At 47.8% G+C, this 13,385-nt stretch overlaps 1 protein-coding gene across 5 annotated transcripts in view; it reads right to left on the bottom strand.

Moving 5' to 3' along the window:
* Nucleotides 1–13,385, bottom strand: part of LOC134958485 (rab GDP dissociation inhibitor alpha-like) — a 211,260-nt gene that overhangs the window by 181,716 nt on the left and 16,159 nt on the right. For 2 of the 5 annotated variants that reach the window (XM_063941140.1, XM_063941144.1), the window contains exon 2: nt 3,662–3,723. The gene's annotated coding sequence lies outside the window, so the exon portion shown is untranslated. Of the gene's footprint in view, nt 1–3,661; nt 3,724–9,124; nt 9,451–13,385 lie in introns of those variants that run through there. The other 3 variants (XM_063941139.1, XM_063941141.1, XM_063941142.1) reach the window with 3 other exon arrangements.

Here is a 13,385-nt window from a genome sequence, read left to right on the forward strand (position 1 = left end):
TCGTGGGCAGAGATGTAACCTTGCAGGCAGGGGGCATGGCCTCTCACCCCCGCTTCGTCACTCCAGGGGTCCCGAATATGCAGGCTGCACCTGGGAGCCAGTGTGTGTGCGGTGCTGGCTCCTACATGTAATGTCACAGTGCAGCACCCTGCTCCTGTCACTAAAGAGGAGTCACAATTTGGGTGTCACCCCTCAATGGGCCGCACCCTCGTTGTGATGCTACTGATTTGCTATGCATCAGTTATATCATGGGCATTTGTTGATTCATGTTGGGACCCTTAGTTCTAGTTGAAGCTTGTTGAAAGCTAAAACTAGGTGCTTTAATAAGACTTATGCTTATCTATGTATAACCAAGACCAGAGCAGAACTGGGAATGACTCTAGAAACCAGAGACTGGACTGGAATTAGGAACTGGAATCCAACAGAAACACCTGAATCCAGGAACTTGTAGTAGTTACGTTAGGTATACTCAGGGAACCAGAATCGCAGAACCCAAAAGCAACTAGACTGGAATCAAGATCTCAGATCTAAGACTAGAGGTGGGAAGCTCAGATCTGTGCATCCAACATAGATACCCAGACCTGAGACCCATGTCCAGGGCACAGAACTGGAAATGGAACCTGAGACTCGGCGCTAGCCCCAGCTACCAGGTAACCATAATGCAGAGTCCAAACACCTACACCAATGGTATGCTGCCAGGTGAACCGATATGATAGCGTGAGTAGGGGGACTGTTGCTAGATGGAATCAGAGCACTGCTGAGGACAGATGTGGAATGGCAATGCAGAGTCCTTGCTTTACGGCAGCCGCAGGATGGTAGTGTGGAATTCATGCAAAGCAACAGCAGCAGTAAAGGTGGGACTTGCTGGAGAACCAGTGGAGTCATATGAGTGTTTACAGATGAAAGAAGTGCATGTTGACTAATTAAATTAAATAGCAACAGAGCATAGAGCAACTGAAGCTCAGAGCCAGGGAGAATCCTCTTCCTGAAAAAAGATTTTCTGGCAATGAGCATATGACAGGGGCTGGTTTAAATAGGGCACTCTCAGTCTCAATTGGTAGCAGTGGTCACATGAGTGCATCTCCCGGGATCCGATTGAACTAAAGTGTTCACATGATTGAATACAATATGGCTGCACCCATGCAGTCAGGATGCTTATATTCAGTGGAGATACTGATGCTCATGAATGCCGCTGATGGCCAGAAAACGTGCAGGACACCCTGATATGATACCACCAGACAGCATAAGTAAGGCTAAGACCCTGATGTGTGACAAGCTATGAACTTGCTGTAGAGACCCTACAGACCCTCCAACATGACCCGCCCCACTAGGTACAAAATGCTCTGTTTCTGGACTTCCCTCTTCATTTATGATTTCCATCACCTGTGTTGAACTAGTTACATGATAAGAAAGCTGTTTCTTCACAGGTGATGGCAATAATAAATTAAGAGGGTAGTCCAGAAACAGAGCATTTTGTACCTAGTGGGGCGGGTCATGTTGGAGGGCATGGACCCTATGTGCACCTACAATAACTACTAGAAGATATGGCGTTCATACTTGTCAGCATTCTGGGTGGCAGTGGTGGTGGTGGGGAGGTGCTTGAGTTGTTGAGAGTGTTGCACCATATGTCACATGATCACAGCTCTGTAACAACGGGACCTTGGAAGATGACCTTTTTCTCATCGAGAGCAGCAAGTGTGATGCAGTTTTCAATAAAATAAAACTATACAGTGCTATTTCTGCATCGTACCCTATTTCTCGCTGCCATATCCCACCAGCTCCCAGCTATATCTACTTTAACAATGGGGGTCATTCCGACCCGTTCGCACGCAGCGGTTCTTTGCTGCGGTGTGAACGGGTCGGAACCGCGCATGCGTGGCGGGTGCAAAACTGCACATGCGTGGTGGCTAGAACAAAGAAGAAAGTGATTGCTAGCGCGATTACAAGAAGATTGACAGCGGGGAGGCGTTCCGGGGCGTCTACTCACCGTTTTCCGGGCAGGTGTGTCCAGGCGTTTGGAGGGCGGATGTCTGACGTCAATCCCAGGACCTTCGTTGCTGGATCCGTCGCACAGGGTAAGTAGGTCTGATCATGGTCTTGTTTTGCAGGAAACTTTTTTAGCATAGCAGGGCTGCACAAGCGATCGCAGCCCTGCTATGCTAAAATACCCTCCCCCATAGGCGGCGTCTAGTTGATTGCACCAGCAGCTAATAGGTGCTACGTGCGATCAACTCGGAGTGACCACCAATACTGGGAATCAGAGGTGACTATACAAAAAGATGTGCGCAAGAAAAAAACTTGCGTCTATAGGGCTTAATTCAGACCTGATTGGTGCTGTGCGTTTTCGCACAGCAGCTGATCAGGTCTGAACTGCGCATGTGCCGGCGCCGCAGTGCACCGTGCATGCCAGACAGCCGGCGGGCGTCTCAGCCTGCGATTGCCTCTGCCTGATTGACAGGCAGAGGCGGTCTCTGGGCGGGAGGGGGCGGGCCAGGGGCGTTTGGCCGCGGTTTAGGAGGCACGGTCCGGGCAACGCAGGCGTGCCCGGACCGTGCGGGGGGCGGGGGGGGGGGGGGGGGGCGGTCCGCGGCAGCTGTGTGACGTCACACGCAGCCGCTGCGACCCTCACAGCGACGAATAGCTGCCAGCGCGCAGGAGCTGCGCAGGTAGGGAGCTACTCCTAAAGAACAAAAGCGTCGCCGCCGTGCGATGCTTTTGTACTTGTGCGGAGCGGACTAGCCCTGTGCTGGGCGTCCCCCCGCATGTCAGTGTGGCTGATCGTAGATGTGCTAAATCTAGCACATCTACGATCAGGTCTGAATTAGGCCCAAAGTGTTGGATGCATCTTTCAATGTAATAACGTAATGAAGTAGCAGTTAAATTAGATATACTCCTGTGTATGTACACCAGAAGGTAGTGTAGGGTGCATAAGCTTACGGTGTTTGCCGACAATGCAGTGGTTTTACCTTATTTATACTTCATAGATTAATATACACGGTCAAGTCACATTATTATGGCCACCTCCTACATATGACGTCGGCAGCGTGTAGCCCATGAAGTACGTCACGTGTCGTGCGCTGGCTTGGTGGGTATACAAGGTGTGGGATAGGCCGTCTGCACACATATCACTCGTTGCTGTCATGGGTAAAAGGGGTGATTTATCCGAGTAGCAAAAAGGGATGATTACCGGCTTTCGGGCCAAGGGCGGCAGTATCTCTGACATAGCGCAGTGTGTGACCTGTCCGCGTGCTGCTGCGGTGAAGGTGTATCGTGACTGACAAATAGCACCATTGCCAATAACCAACGTGGAAACTGAGGAGAACCACGTGGCATTTATGTGAGAGGAGAATGTCGGCTACGAAGGTGCGTCAGGGCCGGCCGACACGCTACAGTGGAGCAGCTCACCGTCACAATGAACCTGTGCCAACCTACCCGCACCTTACTGAGTCACTCCCAGCCCACCTAGCTGCAGTCCGTGCTGCACACAGTGGTTACCCTGGCTATTATCTGGTGGTCATAATAATATGACTCGACCATCTATATAAGTTCTAGCACATTATTATGTTGTGTACAAATAGGGTAATGTAGTCAGAGGCATGGAAGATAGTAATGTCTTATTAATAAAAGCAAAATTGCATTTACAGTATTAAAAAAAAGTTACCTGCAACTCGTCAGCATTTATCTCTTCAAAACTTAAATGGGAATCATCTTTCCTGCATCGATCTGTATAGAAATATCAATTAAGAAATGTGAATAGAGGGTCACTAATTAATTGAATTGATTGAGCTGCAGTGCTAATTACAGATGATCACCTTTAGAACACTTCATAAATAGCCAATCAGAACTAGGCCGCTAGCACTGCCATCATCATTATCACGTACATTGCCGGTCAAAGACACACCTCCGGAAAGTATATCTGTCTGTGTCCATATCTAACTGATTTGAAATGAGGTGAATTCACCGTCACTGCCCTCGGCCTATGTTTACCAAGTCCTGACTCCCCTGTTCCAGCCCCCAGGTGCAGGAAGTTATAAGTGAAAGTTATGCATAAATCTTCATACGGACATTTGCATACAATTTTTTTTGTATGCACAAAAAAAACAAAAAAACACAGAACAAATTTGCAACTATAAATGAGCCCCATAGTGTATATTTCATTATGGGGGACATGTACTAAGCAGTGATAAAAGTGAAGAAGTTAGCCAGTGGAGAAGTTGCCCATGGAAACCAATCAGCATTGACGTAACATTTATAATTTGCATACTATAAAAGTATACAGAGTTGCCATGGCCAACTTCTCCTCTGGCTCACCGCTCCACTTTTATCACTGCTTAGTACATATCCCCCTAAGTCTTGCAAAATGGTGAAAGGTCTTTATGATCTCTAGTACATTATACAAGATCTCTGGAGATGTCATTAGTTTCCTCTTGCTCATAGGGGGGAGGGGGTGGCAAGAGGCGCCAGTCAATGTACTGGGTCACGGGTCACAGTGCAGCCACGATCTGGGCTTGTCACGGGTAGTGTCAGGATGGAGATAATCCCCTTTCCAGCTGCACCACTTTCTCAGCCCTCCTACGCCCTGCACCCACCTCCAGCCCCTACAATGTGTGTCTACTGACTGTGGGCTGGCCCCTCACCTGGGATCAGCCCTGCGCCCTTCTCACCTCCCACTTCATATCTTCCCCTCATATACTCCCCTCTTCCCCCTCTGCTCCCCCTTCGTCCTATCTCTTCCCCCCCTTGCTGCAACTCCCCCCCCCCCCTTCCTTAGATAGAGATATCTATATATATCTTTTGTCCCCTCGGGGCCCTAGGTATAGGCAAACTAGGCAAATGCCTAGAGGCGTTTCAAGCCTAGGACCGGCGGAGGAGGGACCACTGGCTGGCTGCTGCTGGTCAGCCCGGTGCTCACTCACCATGGCAGTAGCACTAACAGCTGCTACTCAGTTTCAAGCAGGCAGTTATCGGCTCCAGGAGGAGCACCTATGTCCACACCGTACATGACCTGCTCACTAGCATGGGCGATCCAGCTGCCATCATAAACCTGGACCCAGCCAGGGAAGAAGAGTTTGGGCGGCTATCACCCTGCAGGAACTGCTGGCTCTGATGAAGATGATGTCTAATCAGCAACTAGGACCGAATAGCACACTGCTGTACTGCATGGAGTATCTGCAGGATAACCTGGACTGGCTGTGGGAGTGGCTGCTCAGCCTATGGGGCTCTTACCTCCTATTTAATGGGCAATAGCCACAAAGGGGCTCATAGGTAGACGTACAGTGATTACGTATGCGATCACTTTACTTTTTCCTGATCGCCGAGACGGGCTCTTATTGGAGACTGTCTACTGGCAATTCAAATTGGTATATTAAGGTGAAATAAAGAATCACTGCTGCCATGATACAGTATGTGGCGATAAGGATTATTATTATTAGGGACATAGCTGCAAATTTTGATAAATAGGCTCCAAGCGGAGTGAGCAAAATATCCCCAGAATGTAATATGGAGGGATTTCAGCAGACATTGCCTATATCTGCCGCTGTCCCTCAATTTTCAACAGCAGAAGCAGCCCCCATATTCTATGTTGACTGCTAGGCTGTCAGATTTCATTCTAAGATTTGGCCCTGTCAGCTAACGCCATGATCAGACGGCTTTAGCCACTGTAGCCTATGCCATACTGTTTTACTTTGAAGTGCTCCTCTCCAGGAGACACTACTTCTGAGGAAGCTGCTGACAATATACACAGGCGGAGAAACGCGTTAAAACTCTTGACTGAATAGAACAAGCTGGTTTAGCCATATTCTGCTCAGACTACTAAGCAGCACTGAAAACGCCAATACAATCCAGATAAGGCTATAAACTGCAAATATAGCAACCACTGACTTGGAAGTATAGCTGCTGCTTATTTTGCTTCACAGTCGATAAGCTTTTTGAATGCACGAAGGTGCACTCAGAATTAAAAACAGAGGCCCTCATTCCGAGTTGATCGCTCGCAAGGCGATTTTAGCAGAGTTGCACACGCTAAGCCGCCGCCTACTGGGAGTGTATCTTAGCATCTTAAAATTGCGAACGATGTATTCGCAATATTGCGATAACAAACTACTTAGCAGTTTCAGAGTAGCTCCACACTTACTCGGCATCTGTTATCAGTTCAGTGCTTGTCGTTCCTGGTTTGACGTCACAAACACACCCAGCGTTCGCTCAGACACTCCCCCGTTTCTCCGGCCACTCCTGCGTTTTTTCCGGAAACGGTAGCGTTTTTAGCCACACGCCCCTAAAACGCCGTGTTTCCGCCCAGTAACACCCATTTCCTGTCAATCACACTACGATCGCCGAAGCGAAGAAAAAGTCGTGAGTAAAAATACTATCTTCATTGTAAAATTACTTGGCGCAGTCGCAGTGCGATTATTGCGCATGCGTACTAAGCGGAATTTCACTGCGATGCAATGAAAAATACCGAGCGAACGACTCGGAATGAGGGCCAGAGTTTTGCTGTTATGCCATGTTCACTGTCAGCATCGATGACATGCATGAATAATTGTTTTGGCTTGTAACTAACCCTGCTTTCACGCTGTTGGCAAACTTCAACTGTTGCAAATTCTTTTCTACTAAGCAAGTTCTATATATTGTTTTGTTGACAGCAAACTGATTCATTTCATACAAACTCAAGGATAATATCATTAACTGTGGCCTTTTTTTTGCCTAGCTATTAACAATTGAAGGCAAGGTCCTAACCCTCAAAGGGAAGAATATAAGGAACTTATATTAAGAATCCTTAGGAGTGATGTTTTTAAATTATTTTTGTGATTTTAAATATTTTTATACTACAATATGTTAGACAATTCACAAAATGCAGATGTGCGCACCCCCCGGGGTAGTACGGGATTAGTACTTGAGTGTTAACTTTGTGGAAAACAGTCAAATATTAAGATCCTTCCTTAAAGATCAGAACAGAATTCCTCTTCATTCCCTCAAAAGAAACAAAAAATTAGGGAATATATAGTGAAGTACAGTTTTATTGTAAGTGCAAACAACATAAAATATTATAATGAACAATTCCACCAACTTCTGATGGGGCAAATATGCGTACCAGAATACGTGGGGTCCCCAGTGATGGTTACCAGAGCTGGATTAAGGCTATGGGGGGCCCGGGGCACTTCAAACAGTAGGGCCCTTATAAAAATGCAGGCAGATGAATTACGCACATTAGACATACACACGCACACACACACACACGACCCAGAGCCAAAAATTTTAATTTTAGATAGGAATGGAATAAAATAGATGAAAAACAAAAAAGCAATTCAACCAACTTACTTTTTACTCTGCTGCTGGTGACACACTCATTCCTCTCTGTGGGGTATATTCAATTACAGTCGGATCCTCTCCGACGGAGAGGATCTGACATGTCAGTATTCAATAGCGGGCCGTTTCCGCCCGTTTCCCCTCCCATTCCGACCATGCATTTCCGCCCTCTATTATGGGCGAAAATTAATGGTCGAAAAGGGACCATTTTTGACTGCGGCGGGGTCAAAAACACATGGATTCCGCTCATCCATGTGTTTTTCGACTTGTTGGAAGTTCCGAGAATTGAATATGTCTCCCCAGCAGGGGCTGGCTGGCAACTTTCAGCCTGGGTGGCAGACACAAGGAAGTGGCCCAGCTAGCAATGTGAAAATGAGTGTTACAATAATGTTAGTGGTGTGGTTTGTGTAATGTGTGGTTTAAACAGCTAATTAAATATTAAAAACATTGTTATGACAAAGAGCTATAAACAAATCCATTACCTACCAGCCCTATCTTACTAAAGCCCCTCCATACACCAGCGATGGATTGGGGCAATTCCCCGATCCCTCAGAGTTCGCAGGGGATTGTGAATATTAAACATATTTATAAATCCAGATTCCCCCGATCTGTACCGCATAGCAAGAAGGGGGGAAGCAGTATCAGTGCACATAACATGCGCTGAGACCACATCCCCCAAATTGGCGCTTCATATCCCTCAGTTCTGTATTTGCACCTTGTGATGGTCCCTGGTAACCACATTCCAATGCGGGGAAGTCACAATCAAGCTCATCATGTAGCGTAAAAACCCGCTATATGCAGTTCATACTGGACGCTGTAGTTATTATTTCACAACTTCACCACTTATTAGTGGTGTGCCCATGTTCAATCCGCTGGTGAAACACCAAGACCTGCACTGTGGTGGACGGCTCCCGACTGAGCTGGAGCACACTAACATCAACATGGTCTGATAAGTGCAGCCCTAGTACCAAGCATCAGCCTTGAACTTTCTACACCCGTGCAGGCTTTGAAACATAAAAGAGTATATAAAAATACACTCTAATCCAACCTGTTCCGTCAAACTGACTTTCTCAAGGAGATATATATTTATATAAAGAGAGAGGGGTGTTGAGGCGGCACGCGGAGGACAATGCATCCGACATGTTTCGGGCTGCAGCCCATCGTCAGGGATGAATGTACAATACAATAGCGCTGCTATGTACTTTCATCCCTGACGACGGGCTCCAACCTGAAACATATGTCGGATACAAAAAATACATATTAAATAGCAACGTCTTCTGAGTGCCGCCTTAACCTCTCCATATTTACATTCTCATACACCAATGGAGGGCACTGGAGGCGCATCTACTTGCTCCAGATGGAGTGCTGGGCTTCTCTTTCTATACACTGTATAAAATCTCCCCCAAAATGATAAATGCACATGATAACTGTGCCAGGCTGACACATCTACTTAAAGTGCGAGTCCCAATGACCGGTCTCCGCGGTAAGTATCAGAGCGCTGGGGGAAGGGGGGGGGGGGGGTTGTTGAGATGGAACTGCAATGGGTACAGGGTTGTTGGGACGGAGCCACGATGTCTGCAGTCTGACACCACAAGAGCACAGATAGATAAGTAGATACACATACAGTACATGCATACAGATATGTACATATATATTTACAGTTACACACTCATATACACACACACACACACACACACACACACACACACACACACACACACACACACACACACACACACTTAGTCAACACGACCATATTGTAAAGAACACCCCCTTTCAAAGTGTATCTGCTTTCACAGTAAAAATCACCCCAGATACTTACCTGATTTATGAAAGGGTGGAGAGGATAAGAAGCAGGATGGACACTGTCACTGAGCCAAACGGCAGGAGAGTGGAGACCAGTGCTATAGGAGGCAGGTGTCAGGAATCTGCATTTTCCATCGCATCAGTTCTGTTCCAGTCTTCCGTCTCCTGCAGCCCACAGCTCTCCGTGCTCCACCTAACCAGTTCAGTTCTGTTCCACTTCTAGTTTTCAGTCCTCTGCAGCCTGGAATGCTTCAGCTAACTCACAGCTGATCTGGACACCTAATCCAGCTAGTATCTCTGCCTGCAGTTTGTGTCCAATCACTGCTGGGCAGGAGGTATAACTTCCAGTTTGTGGCTCTCTCACATCGCCTTGGACAACACGTCACATCCCGTGAACAGGTGGCTCCTGTTTGCAATCCTCTGTCTACAGAGATATCCTTGTGTAGTGGACCTGTGGAACAACAGGTCCCAGCTGTTCCAGTTCCCAGCAGTTCCTGTGTTCCTGTGGAACTACAAGTTCCAGCAACCACTCCAGCTCTCCTGCGACATTCTGTGTGCAAGTTCCTGTGTTCCTGTGGAACTACAAGTTCCAGCAACCCCTCCAGCTCTCCTGCGACATTCAGTGTGCAAGTTCCTGTGGAACTACAAGTTCCAGCAACCACTCCAGCTCTCCTGAGACATTCAGTGTGCAAGTTCCTGTGTTCCTGTGGAACTACAAGTTCCAGCAATCACTCCAGCTCTCCTGCTACATTCGGTGTGTCAAGTCTCCAGTGGTTCCCTGTGTTCCAGCCTCCAGTGGTTCCCTGTGTTCCAGCCTCCAGTGGTTCCCTGTGTTCCAGCCTCCAGTGGTTCCCTGTGTTCCAGCTTCCAGTGGTTCCCTGTGTTCCAGTCTCCAGATCTCCTGTGTTCCTGGTTATCCTCCTGCATCTCCGTGGAACTACAAGCATCAGCAACCCCTGCATCTGTATTTGGCTCCACACCTATCTACAACCACAGTGTGCTTCAGCCTCAGCAGTAGAGACTCTCTCCAGGTGCATTCCATCACCTCACCTGTGAAGCAGCTTGCTAGCTGCCTGTGCCTAACGAACTGTACTGTGAACATTCACCTGAGTCTCCTGCATCTGCTACCAGGTAGCTATACATTTATTACCATTCCTTCCATAGACTCTCAGCTTCCAAGCTGCACCATTTCCATTGCATACTTTTTATTGTTTATTCCTGCACGTTATTCTGCTGCCTTATTGTGTGAACTTTTATGTTAATAAATAACATTGCGCACATGCGCGGGAATCCAATCCAGTCTCCTCTCTTCCTCCATCCTGCCTCCACTGACCCACTGGCGCCCCCTCCGGGGACACAAACCAGACCGAACCTGACAGCAGGAGGTCGGTAGACAGGAGAAGAAGGGCCAGCCTGAAAGGAACTCAGCTCATTGATGGCTGGTCCCAGGTGAGGGGCCAGTCACGGGTAAAGCCAAACAGTGGCTAAAAGGATCTGGCTCCGCCTCCAATAATCCCGGACAGCAGATCAGCAGTGTAGCCCTGACTCAACTGCTCCGCCCCAAAAGCTCTGCATTATCATCTGAATGACGCCGGACTCACTCCTTCCGTCCTCACTGCAGCGGGTGTCAGGCGTAGAGCAACCCGGGAGTACAGTCTGTATGCCTCCCGCTCCCGGTCACTTTATATGCATAAGTGCAGTGTGGCTGCGGCCCTGCCACTGCTCCCCAGGCATCACGTACCCTCTGCAGGCTCCACCCTTGTCTCCTGCAGCCTGCGCGCCCAGCCGCAGGCTGCTGCTTCATACAGCATTGGACAGCTGAGCTGTCGCTGTCCTATACTGCTATGCGGTGCCGGCAGCGCGGTTTAGGTTGCCAGGGCAACCTATAAGGAGACGCAGCGCAACAGATCGGATCAGTGACAGATCCGATCTGTGGCGGGGGGCCCTTTTAGAAAGGGGGGCCCGGGGTACTCACCCCCAGGACCCCCCCCCCCCCTTAATCCGGCTCTGATGGTTACCCTATAACGTTTGTGAGATGGTGAACAGGTACCTCCCGGGAACTTAGCACTGTTCCTCCTCTAGCTATGGTAATCCTGGGTGCCTCCACTCTTACTTGTTCTGCCGCAGTCTGTCCCACAACACCAACGCGTTTCTGCTCACAGGGAGCCTTTCTCAAGGTGTATGGTGGAATGGAGAACTGGGAATATTTAAACCCAGTGCTACGGTGTGATTGGTTAAGACTGCCCAGTACAAGAAAATAGCTCCCTCCATAGGTTACCTTATACTGATTGTTGTGGAGGGTCTTATATATATATATTTTATAGCCCCTTTGGTGGTGAAAACCTAAGATAAATCTTTTAATAGGCTTTAAAACATTGAAAAACTCCGTAATTAGGCGTGCGTTCCAACTCGTGGAACGCACACTTTATTTCCGCTTCCGCCCGCCGCTAGTTCCGATACGCACCCTGCGCTGTCACTCCTCCAGCGGTGCATGCGTTCCATATGCTGGAACGCACGCTATTTCCGTTTCCGCCTGGACTCTAAGCTATTGGTAGCGGTGGTGCAATACCCGCTCCTAGGACTTCCGGTCACGGACAGCATCAATTGTGGAACGCATTGGTTAATATGCGTTCCACAGGCTTACAATCGGGACTTAGTGCAAAACGACTAGCTAAAACAAATGTCCCATTCCGGCAATATGGTCATAAAATAGAATAAAAAGTACAAATTGATATACCCATATAGATAAAATAAAATTTCGGAGTAATTGATATAGAAAGGTATTACCCTGATAAATCTTGATACCCCATGCTTCTAGAAAATATAAACCCCATTTTAAAGTTGGAAAAATACATTAAAGAAACAAATTCCATAAAAGATGATCAGTGAAAAATAAAAATAAGAATTTACTTACCGATAATTCTATTTCTCGGAGTCCGTAGTGGATGCTGGGGTTCCTGAAAGGACCATGGGGAATAGCGGCTCCGCAGGAGACAGGGCACAAAAAAGTAAAGCTTTACTAGGTCAGGTGGTGTGCACTGGCTCCTCCCCCCATGACCCTCCTCCAGACTCCAGTTAGGTACCGTGCCCGGACGAGCATACACAATAAGGGAGGCATTTTGAATCCCGGGTAAGACTCATACCAGCCACACCAATCACACCGTACAACTTGTGATCTAAACCCAGTTAACAGTATGACAACAGAAAGGGCCTCTTAAAGATGGCTCCTTAACAATAACCCGAATTAGTTAACAATAACTATGTACAAGTATTGCAGATAATCCGCACTTGGGATGGGCGCCCAGCATCCACTACGGACTCCGAGAAATAGAATTATCGGTAAGTAAATTCTTATTTTCTCTATCGTCCTAAGTGGATGCTGGGGTTCCTGAAAGGACCATGGGGATTATACCAAAGCTCCCAAACGGGCGGGAGAGTGCGGATGACTCTGCAGCACCGAATGAGAGAACTCCAGGTCCTCCTTTGCCAGGGTATCAAATTTGTAAAATTTTACAAACGTGTTCTCCCCCGACCACGTAGCTGCTCGGCAGAGTTGTAATGCCGAGACCCCTCGGGCAGCCGCCCAAGATGAGCCCACCTTCCTTGTGGAGTGGGCTTTTACAGTTTTAGGCTGTGGCAGGCCTGCCACAGAATGTGCAAGTTGAATTGTGTTACAAATCCAACGAGCAATCGACTGCTTAGAAGCAGGTGCGCCCAACTTGTTGGGTGCATACAATATAAACAGCGAGTCAGATTTTCTGACTCCAGCCGTCCTTGCAATGTATATTTTTAAGGCTCTGACAACGTCCAACAACTTGGAGTCCTCCAAGTCGCTAGTGGCCGCAGGCACCACAATAGGTTGGTTCAGATGAAATGCTGATACCACTTTAGGGAGAAAATGCGGACGAGTCCGCAGTTCTGCCCTATCCGAATGGAAGATTAGATAAGGACTTTTATAAGATAAAGCCGCCAATTCAGATACTCTCCTGGCAGAGGCCAGGGCTAGTAACATAGTCACTTTCAATGTGAGATATTTCAAATCCACCTTTTTCAATGGTTCAAACCAATGGGATTTGAGGAAATCTAAAACTACATTTAGATCCCACGGTGCCACCGGAGGCACCACAGGAGGCTGTATATGCAGTACTCCCTTGACAAAAGTCTGGACCTCAGGGACAGAGGCCAATTCTTTTTGGAAGAATATTGACAGGGCCGAAATTTGAACCTTAATGGATCCCAATTTGAGACCCATAGATAATCCTGATTGCAGGAAATGT

This window comes from Pseudophryne corroboree, chromosome 9, assembly GCF_028390025.1.
Source record: "Pseudophryne corroboree isolate aPseCor3 chromosome 9, aPseCor3.hap2, whole genome shotgun sequence".
NCBI classification, from domain to species: Eukaryota; Metazoa; Chordata; class Amphibia; order Anura; family Myobatrachidae; genus Pseudophryne; species Pseudophryne corroboree.